The sequence below is a fragment of the Cryptotermes secundus genome, unplaced genomic scaffold (genome assembly GCF_002891405.2).
Source record: "Cryptotermes secundus unplaced genomic scaffold, Csec_1.0 scaffold280, whole genome shotgun sequence".
Taxonomy (NCBI): domain Eukaryota; kingdom Metazoa; phylum Arthropoda; class Insecta; order Blattodea; family Kalotermitidae; genus Cryptotermes; species Cryptotermes secundus.
The window spans coordinates 329,415-357,332 of NW_019720566.1; the positions used below are offsets into that span (position 1 = coordinate 329,415).

A 27,918-nucleotide genomic window follows, 5' to 3' on the forward strand; every position below is an offset into this window, starting at 1 on the left:
GGGTGAAGCGGCCGGGGCGTGAAGCAGACCACTCACATATACATACACTCCCCCCATACCTTTTCATGGCGTAGTGCTTAATCAAATTTACCTCTCTCCTTAATCAGTGATGGAAGATTTTAAGACTTCAATAATGATTTTTGATAAATTTTTATCGTTATAATCCTATAAAAACAATATGCAGTAATCTTGTTAGCCAAAACAAAATTATAGTACAATGTTAATAAAAAGATTTTAATTACAATACAATGAAGTTTCAGGGTGACTGAAATGGTTCCTATTTTCAAGACTTCACGTCACATACGGCTAATCGTTAAGTTCCACCAGTTGGATACGTCTCACCTGCTGAGAAACACTAAGTTACTGATAAGTGAAACGACAGAGCTGTCTCCGTGCTTAATTCATTAAGCACCATGCCATAGAAACGTATCGGGGAGTGAACGTATAGCTCTACCATTCTTGACCTCGATACTAAATGAAAGTGAGCTGTCAGCTTCAGGCCACGGCCGCGTTATCCCCACGAAATCACCCCACGGTACCCACTGAACAAGAGGCTGGGTGGACCTCAGAGCCAGTCTGGACGCTGTGAAGACAAAAGCAAAATCTCTTGCCGGGAATGACACCCCAGCAGTAGAGTCAGCAGACTACTCGCTATACCGACTCTTTAAGTTACCGTACTGATAGTGTCATTAAATAAATCACAAATAACATAAAAATGCTATTTTCGTGGATTTTTAAATGTTCTCAGTATGGAGGCACAAAGGGCAAAGGAATGCTGGACTGGAAAGGATCTGGCATAATCGAGTTACTGTCCTGGTATTTTCCTGCAGGGAGTGAGAAAACCCACGGGAAACCTGTCAGGATAGCCGGTGTCCCTGTCGAGATTCGAACCAAGTTGCTCCCGAATGTAAGTCTACAGGGTTACCTCTATACTAACCTGTCCAATAAAAATAATAATACCGTATTCTGACAAAGCATAAGCAGAGACGCAAAATGCAGACTCCCGCAATCTAAAAATTTTGACTGCAATCTCGGAAGCCGAACGCCAGACTTTGTTAATAGCGCTGTCAGATGACGCGGCCCGCTAACGCTTACCACTTAGGTCACTTTTACCCACAAAATATGACACCAGATTTCCGGTTGATACGAGACCCGGGGAACTGGACTGTACGACAGTGACAGCAGCTTTCTGCTCTTTTGTATTCCATTTCAGTGGCTGTCCAAGACGTCACACTGGAAAACTTAACGAAAAGATAAAAGACAAAGGGTAAAGGTGTACCTGTAATTCACTACACACCACACCATAAAGACGTATGGGGAGTAGAGGTGCAGCTCGCTAAATCACGCCCCGGCCACTTTGCTACACAAAAAAAAAAAAACTCCGTGCCTTGAGTCCGCAAGCGAACTATACCGACCGAGAGACCGCCGCTTATCGGCAAACTTACTGCTAACTTTTACGGTTAGAGGGTGTCGCGTGGTCAGCGCAACGGATCCCCATGGCCGTCAATTTCGATTTTCCAGACCGGAGTCACTGTTTCCTTGAAATAGCTCCTCAATTATCCTCACGAGGCTGAGTGTACACCGTTCCAGACCCACTACTTTTCAGAAAATCTGGTAGCGCCTGGAATCGAACCCGGGACCTCTGACCACTAGACCACAGAGGCGGTCCCGGCCGCTTTACTCCAGGGGGAAAAGCCCCTGGTACCTACTACAGATGAAGCGGGATAGCTCAGTCGGTATAGCGACTGGCTACGGACTGTATGACCGAGGGATCGGAATTCGAGTCCCGGCAGGGTAAAGAATTTTCTCTTCTCCACGTCGTCCAGACTGGCTCTGGGGCGCACCCAGTCTCATATCCAATGGGTACCGTGGGCTCTTTTTCCGGGAAAGAGGGGCAGGGGCTTGAAGCTCCAATTAGTGCCGAGGTCAAAGTACATCCACTCCCCCACATGCCTTCATGGCGTAGTGCTAAATTAGTTAAGCACAGGGACCTCTTTACCTTTACCTTTTACCTGGACATAAAATGTCGATTTTTCACTGCTACTTCTGTTAAAAACAGGTTTAAAGTAAAGCTATCCCTGTAAGAGACCGTGGAGGCCCATAGGGTTGTGAGACGTTGAGGCTCCCACATTTTCTAGACAATCGGCTCATAGATGGCGGCAAGGTTGTCAGCCTTACGCCCCTGCAGCTTTACCCCCGGAGAAAGAGCCCCTGGTGCCCATAGCCGGTCTGATCATGTGGGGTAGCGAAAATTCTTGACCCTACCGTGACTCGAACGCCAACCCCGTAGCCAGTCGCTATCCCGGCTCCTTTATGTCCAAGTAGCTTTACGTATACTGTGTCATAACGGCAGAACTGTTAGAATGATTATGCCCAAATTTTAGACTGGGGATCCTTACGCAAATTTTTCGAATCATCTGAAATCGCATACGGACAGGAGCACTTTACGTAAGGGCATAAATAGAGTGTGTGTAGACCAAGGGCCACAGTTGGTGTCGAACATGTTCAGTTCCTTTCTAAAATATTCGTACTACGGACCGGGCTGTGAACATTCAAATATATCCCGCATTCATACTATGCTGTACGGCAACCACGGCGGTCACAGCGATGTGTAAGTATCGCAGTAGATTCTTCTGCATGTGGTTCGAACCTCGACTCCCTTCTTTATTACGACAGTATGAATATACATAATCTTCTCAGCTTTCTACTATATGCAGGAAAATCCCTGCGAATTTGACTCCATCAATAGAATCTTCTTTGATATAGGAAGCAGTTTATAGATGCCATATGCTTGTATGGAGTTCTGATATACTCCTAACATTTCCCTGTGGATAAATTTCAGTCTCAGGAACCCACATCCCCAGCGAAGACGGGGAACTTCAATTTGTGTTCTCTAAACAAACTGTTATTATAGTCCGGCTGCGATTTCATGATGCCGCCTATCAACGCTCAGTCCTGATCGACAGTGACGTCAGTCCTGTCCGCCTGAAACAGCATTGGCTGACAGTCACGTACAGTCCAAGTGCGTTGCCGGTTGTATGTTTTACTTCAGAAAAACGGTCTACTGCCACAATGTACGTGGCTGAATTTCCATTGGGAGTTGAAATGGAAATCTGACAATAGTACTACCTTCTCTGCCCGAGTTGAGGGATGCTATGTAACAAGCAGATGGAGCCACATGTCATTAAATCGTAACTAACTGTACTCATCTAAGCATTATTACGCGACAGAGCGTTGTAAGGTAGACACAGTTCACTTTCATTTAAGGAGGAAACGAATTTTAAACACTGTTTCCCCATGTAAGATTTCACGGTTTGGCCCTAACCGATTAATTCAACACCGATACCCAAAATGTTTAGTAGACTGAACATTTTAATCGGCTAGCAGCCCTTTAAACGATATAAATGTGTGTTCTGTCAAAAAGTTAGCGTAACAGAAATACCGGTACACAGAAAATAAGTATCGAGAGAAAGAGAGAATTCATGCATGTGCACACTTCCGGAACAAAAGAAACAGCGCGTGCAGCCTAGAGTTCCACGGTTCACTTCCCGGGTCGAAAGTTGGGTGCAGAACAATGGAGCCACAAAGCCAAGAGAACGGAACACAACGGGCGGAACCATGTAACTGATTCGTGTTTTTCAGACCGATCAACATTTCTGGGGCATATCTCGAAACTATACCACGACATATTACGCGTTAAATTTCGAATTAACAACGGTCTCATAATCGATGCATTAGATTTCGAACCTAGCTCTGAAGAAGAGAAGGGCAAAACAACTCTGAATCACAATTCCTTGGACTTCTGCCCTTTGATCTACAGTCACCTGATCCTCGTTATACAGCCTTGGCACGGAATCACAGAAACACACCTCCAAATCTCTTCTACTGTTGCATCACGTGGCTATTGCACAGCCCGCGTAGAGAACACCGCTTTCCTGTTATTCCACTGTTGCATGTTAAGAATCTCTTGCGGTCATTAACTAGCAACGGCTGTTATATAGCTGATTATTTCACGGTCAGTGCAAAGCAACGGGTCTACATGCTACAATATGAACGATGAATTATAAAGGACAGGAATGGAAATGACCATATTTGACAAAGGATTTTTCAACTGAACTAATCCTTCCAGCCGCATTATGGCCCTCGGTTCGACTCAGCCTCTAACAGAAACCAGTACCAGGAATCATTCTGGGGGGTAAAGGGCGGCCGGCGCATAAGGCTGACAACCCCACCGCCATCTATGAGCCGCTTGTCTAGAAAATGTGGGAGCATTCACGTCTCACAACCCTACGGGCCTCCATGGCCTATTACAGATATAACTTTACCTTTTACCTTTTACTCAGTAACATAACGACTGGCCAATTTCGTCACACAGTTAGGTAAAACTAATTTTAGCAAGTACTGTCGGCAACAAATTCCATGGACAACATTCGCCCAGACTGTCAAGATTTCGCTTGTTAAAAAGCTATCTCTCTAACAGGCCGTGAAGGCCCATAGGGTTGTGACACGTCGAGGCTGCCACGTTTTCTAGACAATCGGCTCACAGATAGCGGTAAGGTTGTCAGTTTTACGCGCCGACCGGCCTTTACCACCCCAGAAAGATTACTGGTACTTATTTCTGTTAGAGGCTGAGTGATTTCGCTTGTTTCTGTTCCCTAAGTACATAATCCCAGGGGAAAAGTGTGTACAGTTGTCGTTATGACGCGACAAATTCCATCCGGGGGGGGGAAGGAATCTAATCAATATATGCTTATGATTTCTGACGTCACAGAAGTTGAAGCACGTCACAACCGTCACAACGCCATTACAAGGCGAACCACACGAATACAGAAATGGAAACACATGGATCTGAAGGCAGTAACAGACAATATTATTAACAGAATTCGGCTGTTCGGAGAATACTTTGCACCAAGGGGTTCGTGTAGAATTATAGGCTTATGTGTATGATACCCGCCGCGCTTAACGATTACTAACTTCGAAAATGCTAACAGATTTTCATGAAAGGATGTGTCATCTCTACGTCCCTTCCTCCCTCCCCAGCACTAACACGTCAACTGTTTCAACTTTCTTGATGAGAATACAACCAGTTGTTTATTCAGCAGGTCTACAGAATCTAACAAATTCTTATGATTAGAGTTACATGAAAATTACTGGCATATTGTTAAAGTTCTGTCTGTGTAAAATGTAAGTCGGTAAATAACATCATCCATATACTTTTCGATCTGCTGAAGATAGGTTATGACAGGGGCCCTTGATCTCTATGATGCCGTGACTCCCTAAGTAATTAATAAATTTATGCAACCCCGTGATATATGCCGACAGCAGAAAGCTGCCAGTTTTGCAACCTCTCTACACCCACAGCCACCTATAAAATGTCCCTGTACAGTCACGAAAAAAATTCGCGAAACTGTTACCCGGATGCATCTACTTGCTCCCAAAGCACCCATATTAAATCTCATTTAGTAACCTGGCACAACAGTGCTTGGAATAACTTCATTTTAAATTATTTTCATGGACTCAGCGACCCCAACCCCCACCAATGGGGGTCGCGATCCAGAGTTTAAGAAACGAATTAGGAATCTACTGAAGCCATTCAAAACATCTAACAACTCCAAGGTACCCAACAGGGTCTCTTCAACACAGTCAACAAGGACTATCGCCGTCACCAAACACGGGACGTTTGTTGTTATTTACTGTTACTTAAACCTATGTATTAAGTCAGATGACAGCTCTCCACTGGACCTTATCATAGGTAAGGTCAATCCAGTTCAAATCCTAAAGACATATCTCCGTAAGATTAATTTTTATTTAGTCTAATTTCTATTCGCCCACGTGATATCTTTCCACGATGTGTTCCACGCAAAATTCTGTACGCACTTCTTGTTACCCCTTCGTACTATTCGTACCACGCATCTCAGCCTAGAATCCAGCATCCAAACACGAACACAAAAACACATGAAGACTTTAACAGCCCAATTTGTTCAACTCTTTTGTTATATCATCTTTCTCATTGCCAAACAGCTTACTTCTCAGTACCGTTTCCAAACGGCTAATTATATGGCAACATTGCGATTCTAGATCAGCCTCTGAAGTTAAATTAGGCTTATCTATTTATCTATCTATCCATCCATTCTTTTTGCTTCATCTTAGACATTCGGTAGGACTCCTTCGTCGGGGCATCAGCCCGACGCAAGGCCGCTACTTACACAAGACAACACAAACAGAATACAGCAGCCAGTCATCCATGCCTTGAGTGAAATTCGAACCCACGACCCCAGTATTCGAGCGGGCGAAGATATTTCATGCCTTAGACCGCGCGGCCACTGTGATCGGCAGATAGGTTTGCTTATAAGGCTAGATAATTAGGAAAAATAAACGGGGATGGATACCGGAGAAAACCGTCGGGGCTTTCTTTAGGGTGTCATGACGGTATTTGCCTGAAGTCATCCAGGAAAACAAAGGAAGATGTTAAGACATCCCGACCAGATCCGGGATCCGAACAGCGTACCTTCAAATGCAAATCAGACACGCTATTTCTGTGCTAACTCGCTAATTTCCCCAAATATTCGGAACCCGCATTTCTCCACCAGATCAGAGGTAAAAAGATACCCAAGCAACAGCAGTACAAAGCATTGTAACAATTCGTTTATGCCCTTCTCTGTAATTACTTCAATTCAATTCTTAGATATCATACGAAACCGACTTCGGCAATTTGTTTTCTAACACTTTCAATCCATTCTCTGGTCACATAAGAAATTAACACTTACTGTATATTTTCAACGACACTGGAACCTTAGTTTCGGTTCTGTTGGTGAATTAATTTAAGGAAAGTGATATTTTCCTGGGCCGATCACAACGGCTGCGCGGTCTAACGCATGAACCGTCTTCGCCCGCTCGAACACTGGGATCGTGGTTCGAATCCCACTGGAGGCATAGATGTCTGCGTTTCTTCTGTATTTGTGTTGTTCTGTGTGTAGGTAGCAGCCTTGCGAAAGGCTGATCCCCGTCCAAGGTGTCCTAACGACTGTGTAGAGATTAAGAAACTGAAAGCGCGACCAAAAAAAATACTGTAAAGCCTTAGACAGACATTTTCCTGGAACCGCTTCGTCATATCAATACACAAATGTCATGCGGGTATAGCCACGCCTTTATCCTGGCTTTGTACACGAAAGTTCATTCTAGGGGCTTACCACCATCACATCCCTTCGTCTTCTGTTCCAAGTAAACGGTATTCGTAAGCGGTAATCGAAAGACGAGCCTCGCAAGAGTAGAGCATCACCAGTGGTGACATACAAGAACGTGGAAAAGAGCGAAGCAAAATGCTTCGGACTCAAACCGAAAGCGATGAACAAGCAGGAGCAAGAGTTTTCTCCACAGCGTCCAGAAGGGCTGTGAGGCCCACCGTACCTCCTAATCAACGGGTACCGGGGGCTGTTTCCTTGGGGGCACAGAGATGTTGACCATTCACCTTCATCTAGTGCCGAGGTTAAGAATGGTGGGGCTATACAGCCACTCTCTCATACTTCATAATGGAGTAGTGCTTAATTAAGCAGAGGTGTAACTTTACCTTTGTGCTTAAACACAGTATGAAGCATGTACGCCTGACTACATGTCCCCACTAACTTCTATAGATATACAGTTACGACACCACATCAATTGTATTAGTTATGTATTTATGGTAGAATGAGAAAATATAATATAAAATAAACTGGAAAACAAATGGCTGTGACAACTGCCTGGACGTGCTGACGAAAATCGCGATATAGTGTCAACACAGTCGCTCAATACACCGTGATTCGAAGCCGGGGAAATCTGATTATGAAGGGTTCTAACAACTAAATGGCAACGTTCTGTATATTTAACAACTTAATATAATAATAATAATAATAATAATAATAATAATAATAATAATCGTCCTCGTCGCCGCTGCCCAGTACACTGGGAGCTTGACCACTTGTCCACCCTCTCCGGCCTCACCGTCCACTCGGTCTCTTCAAATGTCTTCTGCGGTTCCTTAATCCACGCGGCTTGTAATTTTTACAGTTTTATAATTCTGTTTCTTTACACTCTGTTTACATTTCCTAACCGGTTATATACTGTATTTCGAAATTTTATCCAATATAGGTTCCGTTCTTTATTGCCTTAACGCAGTCTGGGAAACGATCAAAGCGCTTCCACCAGGGCTCTGCCAACATACGGAATTTCCCCTTAAAAGACGGTTTTAGACTGAAGTCCAATTATGCCTGTACGTTTTCTTACTCCACCAGAAACTTTTTAATTAATTTTAAATGCCATATAAAAATTCTGTACAGGTATCTTGTTTCTAGAACCTATCCGCTGTATGTACCGTGAAGGTAACACAAATATTGTCTCCATTACCTCCAGTTCGTGCATCTTTTGCTATAAATTAGTACCAAAATGTCAAACTTAGGCGCCCCATACACGTAAGAGTCTGGCTCGGCGGGGGGCCGGGCTCGGATTAATTTCACCACATACGTATGAGCGTGGCAACCTATCCACGACGAGTTTGGCTCATTGCAACCCGAGCCGAGTCGGACTCGCCCCCCTTATGGGCCCCCTTAGAAACGGAATTCAAAAGCCTGGTATCCGATGAATAGCGCAATGTGGGTCTAAAAGATGGATGGTTTCCTTTCATAATACTTTGTCACAAGGAGTGCTGGTAGGTTCTTATTTACAAACAAAGCTGTCTCTCTACACTATGATTCAAAACCGGATCGGAATGCAGTGAAAGCTGCTGTTTGATTATGACACGTTTTAAAGTGTACACAATACAGTTTCATCAATGGCAATTCAGCTTAACAAAAATGGGCCTTACCCGTTTTGTCCATTGACGCTTAATGGCTCCTTCATTGCACTTCGCACGCGCGAACTTCCCGACAGCACAACAGCTGAGAACGCACTGAAGGACGCGAAATGAGGGGAGTAAAGTATGACTAATGCTTTGCGAGGCACAGCGCAAGTACAACTGACTGCCAAACAGGTGGCTTTCAGCTCGAGTGTTCTGGGAGGTACAATGCACCAGCTTCGAAATGTTGCGAACCTTCCAAGTCCGAGAAAAACAGGAAATTTTAAGCGACTGGTAAACTCGTAACTTCCTAGTGACTGTTCTACGGAGTTACTATCTTCTGAGATGTGACATCATTACAGTCTTAAGTTTACTACCTGCTTTCCTGCTTCGCTTACTCTTCAACTTCAAAGACAGATGCAGTACGTACCACCGAAACGTCAGACCACGGGGACACATCCCAGAAGACAGCATTCAGAGTCACCATCGTCGGTAATATTATTTTTTTACCGTTATTCTTAGTAATTAGAATGATCAAGTGAAGGAGGATGAGATTGGCAGGGCATATAGCATGAACTGGGAGAGAACTGTACATAGGATATTGGTGGGAAAGCCGAAAGGAAGGAGGCCACTGGGAAGACCAATGTGTAGGTGGGTGGACAATTTAAGATGGATCTCAGAGAGATAGGATGGGATGGGATGGATTGGATTGATCTGGCTCAGGATAGCGACCGATGGAGGGCTCTTGTGAACACGGTAATGAACCTTCGGGTTACATAAAATGCTGGGAAGTTCTTGAATAGTTGCACAATTGGCAGCTTCGCAAGAAGGGTTCAGCTCAGTGAGTGAGTGAGAGTGAGTTATTCTTAGTGGGGTGGGACTAACTCCCTTGTACTGCGGCCACTACTGGCCTATTGTACCAGCCCCGGATGATGATGGTGATTGTGGAGCAATCGGTGGAATGAAGATTGGCAGGGGAAACCGAAGTACGCGGAGAAAGTCTGCCCCAGTGCCAGTTTGTCCACCACAAATACCACATGACCTGACCCGGGTTCAAAACTGGGCCACCGCGGTGGGAAGCCAGCGACTAACCGCCTCGGCTATGGCGCGACCTCACCATCGTCGGTACCTTAAATCTCACAGACTTCTGAAACACTGTGCCTTAAGCTGATGGAATAACAAACTTCGTTGTAAACAAAACATTGCGCACAGAAACATGTTTGGACCTGGAAAAAATGAAACTGTAAACAAAGACTAATATGTACAATATTGTTGTAGCCTGGTTCTGGGATCAATGGTCCGACAGTACAGGGTATTTCAGGCTCTACATGTTGCATTAATGCTTACAGCTTATTAAAAGTAACATTTTCTCTTTTGATTTCGTTCATCCTGGCCCGTCACACTAGCAACAACACTAACAACATAGCGCGGCCCGAACAACAGGACAACACTAAAAAGTCCTATTCAACGAACAACGGAACCATGACGTGGTAGACACTCAACTTCTTTTAAAGAGAGGCAATATAAAGGAAACGAACGAAATTGGTTCTAGACTTTAACAAAGTTTTTTAAACCATACTTGTAAACAAATTAATTATAATAACTTATAAATATTTTAATATATTCATGCACGTCGCTGTAATTGTTAAAGGGTCAGCTTTTATTCATGGCACTGTAATTGTATTGTATGTCTGTATTGATATTGACCAATCACATTGTAAAACTATTTTCCGCCGTATTGATATATCCTTCTGAAGATAGTCTCTCAGACCGAAACATGTCAAGGATGAAAGATTAGAAAGAAAAAAAAATGATCAGTCACAGTGGATGGAGCTGATAACCTTTTATAATAACATTTTCACCTTTCTACGAGTACTATGTGAATGACAAGCAGATCAGTTCTTTCAGAAAGTTTTCTCAAGCTCTACCACTTCTGACTTGCATTCGGGAGCTGTTTGGTTCGAATCTCGTTCGGGACACCAACTGCCTTGAAGCCTGTCCCTCCAGGCTAATACCACCCTCCAGGGATATTACTTCAAACTAGGCTCCGATCACCTCCCTCCACATGCTTTCCAATTCAGCGTCCACTAACTATCCTACAATTTGACGCCTTAGGCCTCCACTACTAACCTACTGGCAGAGTCGTTAAGCTCACCATAAATAGAAACTGAAGTCCCTGACCTTAATAAGGTGTATCCTAGGTTGTTATCTGGGTGTGGGACTACTTACAGGGCACTGTCACCTTAAAGGACACCTCTTCAAACTGGGATTAAGTGATAGTCCCACTTGTGAGAGGTGCCAAGAAGAAAATGAAACAGCCACACATATCCTGTGTGAATGTGAGGCCTTAGCTGATTTAAGGTTACGTCACTTGGGTAAATACTTTATGGAACCAAGTGACTAGTTCGACGCCACCACGTACAAAATCCTGTGCTTCATTCGAAGTGCAGGATTGCTGAGGGGATAATCAAGAGAGGAAGCACAATAACCACGGTAGGTGGCGGTGCAAGGGCCGAGAAGGCCCACCCCTTATACATTCATTCATTCAGTCATTCATTAGGTCGATATCCCTTCTTAAATTCATTTATGAAGCTCCGATATTTTTCTTTTTAATATTTTTTTTAACTCCATTTTCATACGGTGCGAGTCAGTGTGAATCAATGTGCTATGCTTCTAGTTAGTTAGTTAGTTAGTTAGTTAGTTATTGGAGAGGGTGGGTTTCCCCATGCACTCAGACCAGTATTGGTCCATTGTGCTTCCCTCTATGATATTCTACCAGTCTATATACCCTACCTATATTGGTGCTTACCATCAGTCCCGACCGAACCAGCGAGTTCGGCCTCTACTGGCTTGGCGGTATCTATAATGCTTCCCCCATCTATCAGAGGGGTTAGAGACTACTGTTTGGCGGGAAATGTCCTGTAATTTGGCTCAGTGACCTCCTTTGGAGATATGAGGTTCTTTTATGTGCCGTAAAGCTACGACACGGGACCCACGGCTTAAAGTCCCTCCCGGAGGACTTGTTCCCTGAATTTTTCCGCCCTTAAAAATTCCACGAACTCCGCCGGGTTTGAACCCGCGTACTACGAGTCATGAGGCGGGAACGTTACCTCTAGACTGCTATACTTCTAAGTCAGAAACTTGTATGTATTCTCCTGCCACTGGCTTTTAACTTCAGTCCAGTCATAAATAAACTTTTAGTAGATAAACGGTACAAGGTTCACCTTGACAGATTACTGATGCAAGGGTATTAATGATGTACAGCTCACAAACTTTTCGTTTTAATGTTCCTCTTTTCATTCTCATATTTCGGCAAGAATCAAGTTTCGTAATATAATCATGTATTTCATTTGTACGGTGCTTTCGTAATTCTACTAACTTAGTCAAATGTTTATTAAAACATGCTTCCTTTATTCATCATGGCCCTACAGCCCTTTGTTGGGCCCTGGCCTCTTCTTCAGTTTCGTAATCTTACTTACACAGACGGTAGGACTCCTTGGATGGATGATTAGCCCGTCGCAAGGCCGCTACCTACACATGATAACACAAATACAGAACAAACGCAGACATCCATGCCTTGAGTGGGATTCGAACCCACGATCCCAGCGTTCGAGCAAGCGACGACAGTTCAGGCCTTAGACCGCGCGGCCACTGTGACCGGCATTAAAACATGCTTATTCAGCCACTTTTAAACTAACTGAGCTTAATAAAATAATATTATTATAATTCAGTCCACATTCTCAGCGTCTCCTAACTAATATCCATTTTAATATTATCATGTCTTTTCGGTATTCCAAGTGGCCATTTTCCGAAAAGTCCCCCCCCCCCAAGACTCTGTATATATTTCTAGTATTCTCATCTGGTCTATATGTCCAACCCATCGCATCCTTTACGTAACTATCTCGATCAGCATACAGCCACTCTTTCCATTCTGCAATGGCAACACCACTTCATGTTTTCATAAGTACCGAAGTATGAAGTTGTGGAGTGATGCATTCATGCATTCTTCGATCGAAGGTCATTTACCGACGCTACAGTGGTTCCAGATGTAAGCGTCTCGAAGGAGGGCGTCAGTATTGCATGCATATACAGACACACTGAACTGGAAATTAACGGAAGGACGCAATCCTGGCCCATATCGGGATATTATCACGGCATTCAGGCCGAAACCTGAACAAGGCGCTTCCCGAGTTGAAATCAGTGGCGTTACCGTTCGGCTTCGGGCATTCCTAACTTCGGCACTAAACTGAGTTTAGTGGTAGCTTCAGGTTTCGGAAACACATAACCCGGAAAAGGTAACGGCAACCATTATACTGAAGGATTCAAATTTCTAGGTGCGTCCTGGACATGGCTGGAAGGAAAACATCTTGACGACCTTGCTGGAAAACGAACCTTGGATACTACTCTCAAGCTGACCCGGCGATTACCACTCTTCATGAGGGCCTTAATACAGAGTGTAACTGAAAAGTTTCCTTCACGAGAATCGTAATTATGGATCCGTTTCTTCTCCTTCAGCTGAAATAGTTCGATCATCTCGCCTCTTCCGATTCACAATTAAGGTCCGAAGATACGAATCTTGTCACACATTCTAGAATACTTGCTGGAAGGGTTTCCGTTCCATCCAAAATCCTATACTTACACTCAAAACAAACAAAACCAAACTCCGTGGCTTTAGTCCGCAAGCGAACTATACCGACCGAGCGACCGCCGCTTGTCGGCGAAGTTAGTGCCAACCTTAGCGGAAAGAGGGTGTCGCGCGGTCAGCGTAACGAATCCCCACGGCCGTCAATTTCGGTTTTCTAGACCGGAGCCGTTATTTCCTTGAAACAGCTACTCAATTATCCTCACGAGGCTGAGTGGATCCCATTCCTGACCCACTACTTGTCAGAAAATCTGGTAGCGCCGGGAATGGAACCCGTGACCTCTGGATCTGTAGCCAGGAACTCTGACCACTAGATCACAGAGGCGACCATACTTACACTCAACACAACATACATGCCCTGAGGCGGGTTGGAACCCGTACGCTCTTGACACCGCGTCGCTATTCTGACCGGCCTCAAACTGGTTTCTGTCATACTCTTCAGTATTATTTATATTTTTATATTCATATCCCCCTCCAGTTTAAAGGTTTTATGGGACTGTACGAGTCATTTGTTTCTCTGGTGTTAAATTCGGTCTTTCACCCCAAGGGAAGAACAGGTGTGGGGATTTCTGAGTAAATATTTTGGCATAAAAGGGATCAATTATCGGGCGAACAGAGAGAATTTGCACGTTAGGCAGGTTAATAGTGTGTAGGCCTACTATTCGCATAGAACAGTCAGGACGATTAAACACAGAAGGATGAAATAAATATATAAAACATTTGTTGGGAAACGTCATGGGGGAAAAAAAAAAAGATAATTTGGGCGATGGTGACACTTAACGGGGGGAAAATACTAAATGGATCTTTGAGAAATAAGGCATGGGAATCTAAACTGGATCCTACTGGCTCTTGATATGATGCAATGACACAGAGCACGCTGGCTAACGCGGTAACCTTTTTGATGAAGAAAGCAGTCTTCTGGGATCTGGCACCGTGTATATGTGGTGTTAACCGACNTTGATGTTTATTCGGAAACTGATCGGTTAGAATCTTCGGCTATGACACCGATTATCCTAAGTTCCTTCTGACATTTTTTTAAATCCCTCTAAAAAAATGTCAGAACAATAATTTGAGTTAGGTCATGGATCACTTCCTTCCGCATTCTTTCCAGTTCATTATTCTTTAAATTATCCTATCCTTCACCTCGGCACGACCCGAAAAACTGACAGCGTCGTTAAATAAATAAAAACGAACAGAACAGGAAGCTGATTGTGAATGGGAGAGAAAGATTCTGGACAATTGAAGCATCTGTGTGGACGAACTGAGAAACACCACGACCATTTTCTCAGGATTCTGGACTAATAATCGAATCTGGGACCTTTCGAAAATGATCCATGAATGTTAATCAGTACACCCCGATGTTCACAGGGCAACTTCCTTGATTTCATTACTCGAATATAACGATTTTGTGGTTTACTTCAAGAGGCTGTCAACATTTCAGCAAAAGCCGTTAAATGGTGCTTGGTATTGAACTAGAAAGGACGAAAGCAAGAGACCGCGGTCTCATTTTCAGTACAATCCAGGCATTTGCCTGGACGGGCTGAAGGAATCCATGAAAACTCCGTCAAATCAATAATGTCCAGCTCGAGATTCGAACCTGGCATCTACGGAATATAAGTCGCTTGATCCAACATGCTGGATGTATGGTTACGAGTTGGCCGCGCCATAGCTCAAGCGGTTAGTCGCTGGCTTCCCACCACGGCGGCCCTGGTTACATCCCGGGTCTGGTCAAGTGGGATTTGTGGTTGACAAAGTGACGCTGCGGCGGGTTTTCTCCTAGTACTTCGGTTCCCTTGCCATTCTTCATTCCACCAAATTCTCCATCATAATCACCCAGGGCAGGTTACAATAGGCCAATCAGTGGCCGCCGTGCCGAGTGGACCCACTTGGACTCCACCCCCCACTAAGCGAATTAAAAAAAATGGTTACGAGTTACTTCATTGTGTAAAAGTTGGCACTAACTTCACCCACAAGCGGCGGTCGCTCGGTCGGTATAGTTCGCTTGCGTACTAAAAGCCACGGAGTAATATCTATATTCTCCAATCATTTTGGCAGGTATGATGTTTTCAAGTTCCGGGTAAGTGACCACCACATTAACTAGTTATATACAGGAATGGTTCGTTCTAGTTAGAAGCTGTAAAGGGAGCCACGGAACAAGGAACTTGCATAACATTGCGCTACCCCAATTCCTATAGCTGTGACGTGAAGGCATGCCGACTCGCCTGTTCCAACGTGCATAGACTTCAGAAGAAATGTAATCCTTCTTTCTCTTACATCCATGTGACTGCGTCGGAATAAATGATTGGATAGTAACAAGTCCAGCTCCCAGTGCTTTGGTGTTGCAACACTTTACACGATCACCGCAAAAATCTGTGAATCAGTGTGCACACGAAAGTGGGGTAAGCCGATCAAGTGTACCGCGAATTCTGAAGGTTGCAAAGTGGAAATTGTACATTCCAACACTGCTGCACGCGTACTTGGATGACACTCTACCTGGATGGACAGGTCGAAGAGGTGCTATTGAGTACCCACCACGGTCTCCAGTCCTAACACCTCTCGACTTCTACCTATGGGGAACCTTGAAGGATGAAGTTTACCGACAGAAACCAGCTACATTGAACGCGCTACGAGAAACCATCGAAGGGTCGTGTGCAGCCATCACACCGGACACACTGACAGCCGCAGTTCGCTCAGCAGTTTGGCGGCATCGACGCTGTTTAGCCGCTGATGGTGTCACTTCGAACACATTACAATGACTCTCTCCGCGCAAGAATTGGAACTACATGTCATTTTGTTCCAAAGATATTGACTATCAAAGAGTGAGTATATTTTTTTGGATCCACTTGTACTTATTTTTATCGATCTGCTCAGCATGATACAAATACAATCACGAATAGCTACTACGTTCCTGGATGTATGCGCAAACGCAATTTCGTAATGCGAATTACTACTCCGCATAGGCACGGAGTCATAATTTTGGACAACGTTCCGAACAATCGAAAAAGACCAGAAAATTGGAATTTCCAATTTTAATGACTGAAACGAAATATACAAGCATCGGGAACAGTTTATGCTATAACCACTGGGAACTCTGTTATGCTATTAAGACACAAATATAATTCTTTTAACAGAAATAGGTACTGTAAACAACAACGGAGAAACACTTCTCTTACCTTCATCTTCTTCTTATAAAAGGTTATCAATTCCGTGCAGCGTGATTCACATTTTTTTTTAATCTTTCATCCTTGACATGTTTTGGTCTGAGAGACCATCTTCAGAAGGACGTATCAGTATAAGCCGAAACTACTATTACAATGTCATTGGTCAATATCAATACATACATACAGTATCATTACAATGTCATGAATATAAAATCATGATATTGTATGTATGTATTGATATTGACCAATGACATTGTAATAGTAGTTTCGGCTTATACTGATACGTCCTTCTGAAGATGGTCTCTCAGACCAAAACATGTCAAGGATGAAAGATTAAAAAAAAATGAATCACACTGGATGGAGTTGATAACCTTATATAGTACTGCTAGTGTGAAGGGCCAGGATGAACGAAATCAAATTCATCTTCTTACTCTTGCCTTAAATGTTTCCAAGGCATTGAGACGGACTGAAGGCCATTTTATGGGGACTACAGGAAAGATGGTGATGGCACTGTGGTGTCATCAGGATCGAGACCCTCTGCATCACCCGCAGGGGCATGCTGGATGTGGATTTAGAAGAACTTTTTGGAAAACATTACTACAAGATGCGCTCTACAACAGGTCGTAAGGCGATCTGACGGGTGATGTTGTGTTCGATTGATCCAATTTTCGTAGGAAAGCGTTTTTGGTTGAAAGGTATTTCGAGAGAACAAGTTCACGTTAGAATGACATGCCAAGCCGAAGTTAATGGCCTTAAGGTTCGCATTGGCGATATTTCGAAATTCGAATCTTTGCAAAGCGAGGGCTAACTATATAATGACAAGGGATACATTTATTAACGACCGTCTCTGTGGTCTAGTGGTCAGAGTTACTGGCTACAGATCTAGATGTCCCGGGTTCGATTCCCGGCGCTACCAGATTTTCTGAGCAGTGGATCTGGAAAGGGGTCCACTCAGCCTCGTGAGGATAATTGAGGAGCTACTTGAACATAAAAATAGCGGATCCGGTCTAGAAAACCGAAATTAACGACCGTTGAGGATTCGTTGCGCTGACCACGCGACACTGTCTATCCGCTAAAGTTGGCACTAACTTCACCGACAAGCGGCGGTCGCTCGGTCGGTATAGTTCGCTTGCGGACTACTCGTAAAGCCGATGAATTTTTTGTTTATACATTTGTTAAAACCAGTAACTTTAAAATAAACATCTTCGAGACCACAAATCGTAAAGAAAATGGAAGACGAAATGTTTATTATTGTCGCCTTTTACATAACAGTGGAGCTGATTACGTTATTTCGTCATTTGAAAGTTCCGGGTACTCCAGTATGCACCGCGCTTCCAAATCTTCGGGAGTCCGCAGTAGCTGTACGCTATTGGGATCAATGTCCTGCACACTGTTACCAGTGCCACTTCATTGCTTTATTTCACGGCTAATCCACGGGATTTCCGCTCGAGTTATCGCGAACATGCCAAGCATAAATACTGTACGTCTGAATGCTGCAAGAACCTGTAGACGGCTCTGAGCCGCGTCGATAGTAAACACATCACTACAAAGATATACGTTCTGTCCCGCAATGAACGTTGTACTGTACGGCTGGGTAAGACAGTCTTATGCACTGGGCGAGGTAACACAGACATAAAGGGCGTCACTCATATTTGGAAAGTGAAAGTAAAGCTATCCCTGTAACAGACCGTGAAGGCCCATAGGGTTGTGAGACGTTAAGGGTCCCACATTACCTTGACAATCGGCTCAGAGATGGCGGTACCAAGTTCAAATCCAGGGCAAGGACTATTAAACTGATATTCATGAACTTCCTCAATTCCTCTTTTTTTTTCCATTTGCGCTACAGCCCTCATTTGGGCCTAGGCCTACCTCCATGAAACTCTCCGTTCACTTCGGTTTTACTAGATCTTAGACATATGGTAAGACTCCTTGGGCGGGTGATCAGCTCGTCGCAAGGCCTCTACCTGTAGACAAACACAGAAAAACGCACACAAACATCCATGCCTGAGTGGGATTCGAACCCACGATCCCGGCTTCCGAGCGAGCGAAGACAGTGCATACCTTAGACCGCTCGGCTACCGTGACCGGCTCAATTCCTCTTTACCGTAATAGTATTTGAAAATAATAGACAAACATTTCTTATCCATCCATTATTCAAAATAACTGTACAACTCGTTCAACGTTACGCAACCTCAGACGTCGATTGTCGTAAACAAAGCACCACAGACCTCAATTCGGTCAAATGTAGCAGCTTGTCAGGAAAAGTGCAAAGGAAAGTATATGAAGGCACTGGTCGTGAAGGATCCTCTAAGTTCCTATGTCCGAAGCTGTATTACCTGCACTACCTTAAGCCAATGACGTAGATCATTGCTCTTCTTATTACAAAGTTACTAGATTCTGTCTGGGAACCAAAATCTCCACACCGGAGGTCACCAACGCAGAGAAAACTTTGTAAGATTTGAGGTTTCCACGGGGGTGACTATGAAGAATGCCGTCTTCTTGGATGTAGCGCCGTGTAGATATTGTGTAAACGGACGTTTCGGAGGAACGTATCTCCTCCATCTTCAGGGTATAAAAATCCGTGATCGAGGAATCAGCGTGAGCAGGTGGCTGCAGCTCACGGATTTTTTATACCATGAAGATGGAGGCGATACGTTCCTCCGAAACGTCGGTTTACACAATATCTACATGGCGCCACATCCCAGAAGACGGCATTCTTCACAGAGAATGGTTCTTCGGTAAGATGGCCTACGAAAGGCACGATATACAGTCGAAAATGTTTCAGACAATGTTTATCTGGATGGTTGTTTAACTTATTTAATAAGTTACTTATTAATAACATTAATATTAATATAATTATTGATAATTTAGTTATTTATTTTAAATTATTTAATAACGTTTTGAAAAATGATTAGATAATTACGGCTGATGTCTTGGTAAGGGTTCAAAAGCTTTCATGGGCTATGTTACGAGAGTATTACAGTATTTAACCAACTAAAGAGCTCTGACAGAATAGCTGGCCTGCAGATCGAGATTCTAAACCGGGACCCCAGAACGAAGCAGGGCTAAGCACTACATTGTGAAGTGTAATGACTGAACTAGAGGGACAGTGGGAAAGAAAAGAACCGGTGCCACAGAGAAAGCATTTCAATCAACAGAAAGCAACCCCTGACTATACAGACCACCATCGAAGTCGTTTTGGGATTCGTGATTAACACAAAGAAAACTAAAACAAGCAGAAAGATCTCAATATTTAGGGGCGACAATACGCCAGGAAGGAAGAAATACAGCGGAAATAAGATACAGAACATTGTCGACAAGGAAGTTTTCTAAATGCTATACAGAAGATTCTTGAGGAAGAATGAAATTAACATACAAATATTCAAATCTATGCATCATACGTTCCTATAGTAAGACACATGTAGCTATCAATAAACCACACAAATCAAAATAAATATAAGTGTGACATTAAGAGAACAACGACGAAAAACAGATGATACAAAATCTGGAGACAATAAGGAAAAGCTACAAGTTATATAACCGTAAGAAACATGGGAAAATTTCACAGTGACAATAGTTCAGACTAATGTACAGAATGCAAAAAAAAAAAAAAAGATTTCCCGAAATTGGAGGAAAATAGGATGGCAATAGAGGGACAGATGAATACTACGACCAAACCCAAAGGTAAAAAGGTAAAGCTATCCCTGTAACAGGGCGTGAAGGGACATAGGGCTGTGAGACGTCGAGGCTCCCATATTTTCTCTAGATAATCGGCTCACAGATGGCGGTAAGGTTGTCAGCCTTACGTGCCGGCCGTCCTTTACCCCCCCAAAGAAGATTCCTGGTATTCGTTTCTGTTAGAGGCTGAGTCGACCCCAGGGCCATAGTGCGGCTGGAAGGATTAGGTCAATCGAAAAAAATCCACCCAACGGGACTCGAATCCGCTACCTTCCAGCTTGTAGCATAGTGCCTCAACCCACAACGCTACCGCGTGCCTTCTCGACCAAACCCAAGAACAGGAAAAGGATGAATGAAGGCAAAAGCAATGTCAAACGCAGGGAAAGAATCGACACGCAGATTGTTCGTTGAATGAGTGCAGTAAGGGTGAGTGTCAAGGCCCGGAACAGTGATATTATTTTGCATAAAACTATGGTTGAGAAATGCTACGAATTGAAACGATTTGCAGCAGCAGGACATAAGAACTGCAAGGCTTTCATCGCTACCACCTTCCCAATTTAGCAACAAAATGCGGCACTCCTTAACAGTTCTCGGAGCGACGTTCAATTCATGCATCGTCGGGACAACGCTTATGTGGCATTCCAAGCATTTAATGTAACCTTAACGTCATCTATCGGGTCCTGTCACTGGGGTGGCATAGGATCTTTCTGTCTTGGTAAACTACATTTCCAGTAAATGTTTGCGTTATTTCTTCAACATAGTTTGTCGCTGTTAATAACGTTTTTTTTTTCCTTACAAATGTTTAACCCAAGGTCTGTGGCTCTACAGTGTAAGTTACTTCTGTAACTGAAGGTCTACTGCCTCATTTGTAACCGTTCATTAGAGCTAAGGTACTATAAATTAGGCTAATTACGAACAACTTAAGTAAATTAAGCACTTAGTCTCATGTTGTGTTCAGAAGTGGATAGAATGTGGCATTCGCTACACCGCATTCAGGAGTGACATGTGTTCATTCTTGATGGATGGACAGGATGTAGCTTTCGCTACACTTCCCGAATTTTAGCTGTCGAATTAGAGCAGTATTCCTTTGAGAAACTGACGACTGACAGTTACTGCTAGCTATGACTCAAGAGGTAGGTGGTCCGAACACAAACACTACCAGAAGGAATTTTATCATGAAGCTGTCAAAAGGTCAGTTATGTAATTAAGAACTAGAGTCCTTAACACCTTCGAACGACTCTAATTGAACATGAAAGGTTTTGCAAACCTATGTTTATATAAACTGTTTTTAGTGTCTTGAGCGGTAACACCAACTCTCGAAATCACGGAACTTGTTTCTGGGGCAAACCATACGTATAGCACTGTTAGGCAGGAAAAAGATCCTACATATTTAATCAAACCCTTGGGGATAGCCAGTCTCAATCTCTAAACAGACGAGCATCGTCTATATCAGTTGTTCACAACCTGTGGTCCGCGGACCCCTGAGGGTCCGCGAGTAATTCAAAAGGAGTCCGCGGGATAGTTTATTTTCATTAAACTTTATCTTATCATGTTCCTCACACCTAAGATATTTGCAATGTATATCTCTGGCTCTTGAGCCCCATGGTTGAAATAAAATTTAACGTGACTGTTGGTACCATAACGGTACCTTCCCTTTGTAAAGCAGAGGTGAATAACCAAGGATTTGTGTAGCTTTTTCCAAGGACATTTTCTTTTGGTCGGCCCATTGCATCTCAGACCCGTGTTTCAGGGTGGACTGTTGTCCTGCTTACCTGCTGTCTGACCATTCTCCCCCTCCCCACCAAATTCATCCCTCTTTGGTTGGGAATGAAGCTAGGACCATTGACCACGTTTCTTATTCTTTTCAGTGGCAGAGTGAACAACCTGTGTGTCTTTAGTTTTTTTGCAGTGAATTTTCATAATATTATACAAGTGTGTTTTCCTCGGTTTAATATTCAGTTTTTCCGCTCTTGTTCAAATAACTGAGTTCACAACGAAACTTCTGATTTTCAGTTTGTTCACGATCATATTTAGATATGGATCGGTGGTTAAAGTGTGGATCGTTGATTAGGTGAGTGTTAAATTCATAATATTAGGCCTAATTGATATGTTCGTGATCTTCCGAATAAGCTCCATTTATAACAGTATTTTATTGTCATAAATGACACATTTAGTATTGTAAAATTCTAAGTTACTGCTTCACTTTCATGATATGTAAAATATAAAAAATTTCCATTTTGGGTTTTATGGGGGCCGTGGTCAATTAACATTCGGTACAGGGGGTCCACGGCATCAAAAACGTTGGGAAACACTAGTCTGTATCATGCCACGTGCAGTAATGTGAAAGATGGCGAAAGGTAAATGACAGCTGCGGCAACAGCAGCAACAACAACAACAACAACAACAACAACAACAACAACAAAACTTCATCCTCCATTTTCCTTCTTCCCATACCATCCGAGGTCTGTGACTCCCTCGCTACAGAACAGAAAACAAAAGGGAGATGAATAACGACAACTTGCGAAGCCAACCTCATGTTACGACAATGAATTTACAAGGCAGGGGTGGGCAAAACATCGTAAAGTGGTCTACAACTCAAAGCAACCGCGTTATCAGATGCCAGATATTTTCGGTTTACTTAATGGCCATGTAAGGTGGGTCCCGTGCAACCAAGACATGGCGCGTCCTCAGGAGGAGACGGCCTCCAGATATGGAGGGTAGCTGCGACTATATTGAATAAGCAGTCGCGGACAGCTGACAACGGATGGTCCTCCATCTTGGGAGCTGGGGTAGGACTAATAACTCACCACCTTAAAAAACAAGCTGGTTATGAAATGTCACAAAGGGCCTCGAACTTGGATGGATTCTTCAGATAAACGACATAAACTTGGTCTCTGACATTAAGGAAGGAATACAGACTGATGGTGTTTGAGAACAGGGTGCTGAGGAGAATATTTGGACCGAAGACAGTCGAAGTGACAGGAGGTTGGAAAAAATATAATGAGGAGCTTCATAACTTGTAATCTTCGTCGAGTGTATTTAGAACGATCAAGACAAGGAGGATGAGATAGGCAGGGCATGTAGCAAGAATGGGGAGAATAGGAATGCATAGAGGCTTTTGGTGTGAAATCCAGAAGGAAAAAGACCACTAGGGAGACCTAAATGTAGGTGGGAAGATTGTATTAAAATGGGTCTTAGAGAACCAGGAGGGCGAGGTATGGAATGGAGTCATCTGGTTGATTATATGTAGGAGTGGCTGGCACTTATGAACATGGTAATGAACCTTTGGGTTCCATAAAACGTGGGGACGTTCTTGAGTAGCTGCAGAATTGGCGGATGCTCAAGAAGGGCTCAGCTCATGAAGTCAGTCACTTACTTAATGGTACTGAATTAGTTAAAGAACTAAACATCCTTACTCTCAGCACAAGGAACAAGACACATCTCGTGTTTATGTATCACGTGGCTAGTTTACAAATTTACCTCCATCTTGATTTATTTAACGACGACGTCAATAACTCTGACAGCAGTGCGTGAAATGGGTGGTAAATCTATCCCTGTAACAGGCAATCAAGGCCCATAGAGCTGTGAGACGTCCAGGCTCCAGCATTTTTCTAGAAACTTGGTTCACAGATGGAGATAAGTATGTCAGCCTTATGCGCCGGCCGCCTTTACCCCCCAGGAAAACTGCTGGTACATTTCTATTAGAGGCTGAGTCGGCCATATTGTGGCTGGAACGATTAGGCCAACTGAAAAATCCAATAACCTCATCGAGATTCGATCCTGCGACCTTCCGGTTTCTAGTATAGCGCCTCAACCAACTACACTACTGCGTGCCCCCGAATTATTAGTATTAGGGCGAATTATTCCCTTATAGTAAACAAACACTAAATTCATATGCAACTATACACTGTTAGGATAAAACTACATAAATAACTAACTCCGTGGAGCTGAGTCCATCTTGACAAACCACCAGCTGTTCAGCTACTCAAGAATTTGATAAAATTTTGTGGAACCAAAAGGTGCATTACCGTGTTCACAAGTGCCAGCCACTCCTACCTATCCTCAGCCAGATGAATCCAGTCCGAACCTCTCCATACTCTTTCCCTAACACACATTTTAATACAATCGTTCCTACATTTAGGTTTTCCTAGTGGCCTGAATGAGTACCTAATAATCAAATGTTAAAACTATGCTGTTCACTGTTATTACATACTCATACAGGAAATAAAAATTAATTATATATAAACTGTTTAATATATGCTTCAAAGTCATATTGTAATAGTGCATTAAATTAAAGGAATAAAACAAATCTGATTTAACATAATCTATAGTATATGAAGACTTTATTTTGCTTTTTGCGAACCATGATTGTCTTTTGGAGGCCATGGCTGAGCGCTAAATACATGTATAAACGTCTGATAATGTATTCATAACACCCAGTTTGTTTTATTATCTCAAAAACTGTAAGGCTTATGCAAAAATGTATGTGGCATAAAATGTGTGTTCCCTTTTTCTCTATAGCTTCAGTTCAAACCTTTTTTAGCAAGACATGCAGGGAAATTCAGGTAAAGCCTTCACATAAAATCATATCCATAACTCGTCCAATTTTAATGACCTAACAATTTTTGTGTGAAATTTTCAAATATCAAATTTCCAGAACTAGAGCAGTTTCTGAGTTTCTAGATGCATACGGACTTATGAATGGACTGAGCGAACATAGAAGCCCTCCACAACGTTGAGAACATGCCACAAAACACTTCACTCTAAGTGATATGACTTAAATAGCACTTTGGTAATAACCACAACCCACACTACTTAATTGCAGATTGTGTTGCATCAGCATCAGGGGTTCTCCATCTCTTGGCTGAGCCCAGAGCTTCTTAAGAAAAACAAGATTACAACCTCTCCCAAAGGAGATGGGGGATCTATCCATTTTTCTTACACAACACACCTGCATAGCCATTCACATGCACATACAATAAAATTTCCCTTAATGTTTCCCTGCAGGATTACGAATTTTAACTGCCACAAGCTCCACAGAAAATATACAAGCATAGAATTCAAATTTTATGTATCTTTATATCAGATTTGAAGTTTTCATGATGGAGAAGATTCAGGTTTATACTTTGAAGATAGAGGCCACAGGTTCCTCCACAGTACTGGTAGCCAACCACCAGACTACACAGTGTCATAACCCACAAGATTACAATCTAATGTTACTGAGACTGATTTTGTGGGAAAATGTGAATATGTATATGTATTTATATGTACTGTTTTGTATTTTACATGGTAAGGCCACTAACAATGGATCCATTACACAAGCAGTTCAGCAACAAACAGTGGAACATATTATCATTTAAATGCCTGATGGTAACACAGTAACATTTCATTGAACATCAATTATTGAAAATAATGAGTTGTGACTGACAAATATACCACACACTAGTCCAAAAACCACAAATCAGCATTTACCATTTACAATGCCTGGCCAGTCCACCCAGATTGATGAACTTTTAATACCCCCCCCCCCCAAAAAAAAAAAAAAAAAAAAAAAAAAAAAAAAAAAAAAAAAAACATTAAAAATATACAACAATAACAGCATCTCTGGATACTCCAATCATATACCAAACACAAGAAATCTGGAAAATAACACTACAGAGGTAATTAAAACAGAAAAGAGGAAACCACCTGAACAGCCTGCAGGGATATAGCCATCTGATTAGTAAAAGACAAATCATCACATGACTGCTACTCACAATCTGATATCAGAAATGTCACATCAACTCAGCTCCATTAGACAGCTAAACACTCACCTACACACAGCCTATAAAAAGATTCAGATAACAAAACACCTAAAGTCCTTATTGACCCACCAATGACCATCAAATGTATATAATATATCCACATAAATTTATGTATTCCTACACCTAGAACAGTATCCAAAAAATATACACAATAACAACACTAATTTCAGATACCTAAAACAACAGAAAATAAACAATAACAAGGGACAATTACAAAATCACAACACTAAAGATCTGAACAGCAACAAAGGGGCACCTGTTTAACTTCCCCTTAATTTTAATTTTGGTTATAATTCCAACTTAATTTTAACCCGCACCCAAAACAAAATCTAGACATTTTAACCTTACAGACAACTTCCACGAGCATGTATAATGCAGCAGTTCCGTGCCCTGCATGCTCACATGGCGACTGCCACATATTCTACTAACACATTGCCAATGAGAACATAATGTTAGTCTGAATGATTAAATAAAATAACACACACGTCAAACTTCTCCAAACTGTTCCATAGACAAGACAAAAAAAGGTAAAGCAATCCCTGTAACAGGCCATGGAGGCCCATATGGTTGTTGAGATGTCAAGGTTCCCACATTTTCTAGACAACTGGCTCACAGAGGGCAGTGAGCTTATCAACATTATGGGCCAGCTGCCCTTGACCCCCAGGAAAATTCCTGGTACTCGTTTCTGTTACAGACTGAGTCAACCCCAGTGCCATAGTGCGGCTAGAAGGATTATGTCAATTGAAAAATCCAATGACTTCATCAGGAATTGAACCTGTGACCTTCCAGNTCTTGTCGCTTGCAGATTCCTTATACTTTTTCTTCTACCCTGAAGATGGAGGCTTTTACCGTTCTCACGGTCTTGTCGCTTGCAGATTCCTTATACTTTTTCTTCTACCCTGAAGATGGAGGCTTTTACCGTTCTCACGGTCTTGTCGCTTGCAGATTCCTTATACTTTTTCTTCTACCCTGAAGATGGAGGCTTTTACCGTTCTCACGGTCTTGTCGCTTGCAGATTCCTTATACTTTTTCTTCTACCCTGAAGATGGAGGCTTTTACCGTTCTCACGGTCTTGTCGCTTGCAGATTCCTTATACTTTTTCTTCTACCCTGAAGATGGAGGCTTTTACCGTTCTCACGGTCTTGTCGCTTGCAGATTCCTTATACTTTTTCTTCTACCCTGAAGATGGAGGCTTTTACCGTTCTCACGGTCTTGTCGCTTGCAGATTCCTTATACTTTTTCTTCTACCCTGAAGATGGAGGCTTTTACCGTTCTCACGGTCTTGTCGCTTGCAGATTCCTTATACTTTTTCTTCTACCCTGAAGATGGAGGCGATACGTTCCTCCGAAACGTCGGTTAACACCACTTATACACGGTGCCAAATCCCAAAAGACTGCTTTCTTCATAGTCAACGCCGTGAAAGCCTTAAATCTTACAATATTATTATGAATTACAACATGTTTATGACTAGAAATGTGAGGAAAATGTGGAAAATTAAAATGTATAAAAAAGTGTTAAACTAGATACATGGATATGAAACATGGTCTATGACTGAAATGATATATGGGAGGGAAAAATTTTGAGGAATGTGTATGGGCCAGTAACTGAGTAAGGGGTTTGGAGAATCAGAACTAATCATGGACTGAGGTTATAACATAAAACCTCTGCTTTGGCAGCATATATTAGAAATGGATGACAGGAGTGGTTGGGACATGTAATCAGAATGGACCACACAAGGGTGGCTAAGAATTTTTTCAAAGTAAACCAGAGGGTAGAAGAAAAGTGGGAAGGACAGACTGAGATTGCTGGATGATAAAGAGAATGATT

The 27,918-nt window shown here is 42.8% G+C and overlaps 1 protein-coding gene across 8 annotated transcripts in view; it reads right to left on the minus strand.

Moving 5' to 3' along the window:
• LOC111868561 (uncharacterized threonine-rich GPI-anchored glycoprotein PJ4664.02) overlaps positions 1 to 27,918 on the minus strand; it is a 120,105-nt gene that overhangs the window by 42,354 nt on the left and 49,833 nt on the right. The gene's annotated exons all lie outside the window — the stretch shown is intronic.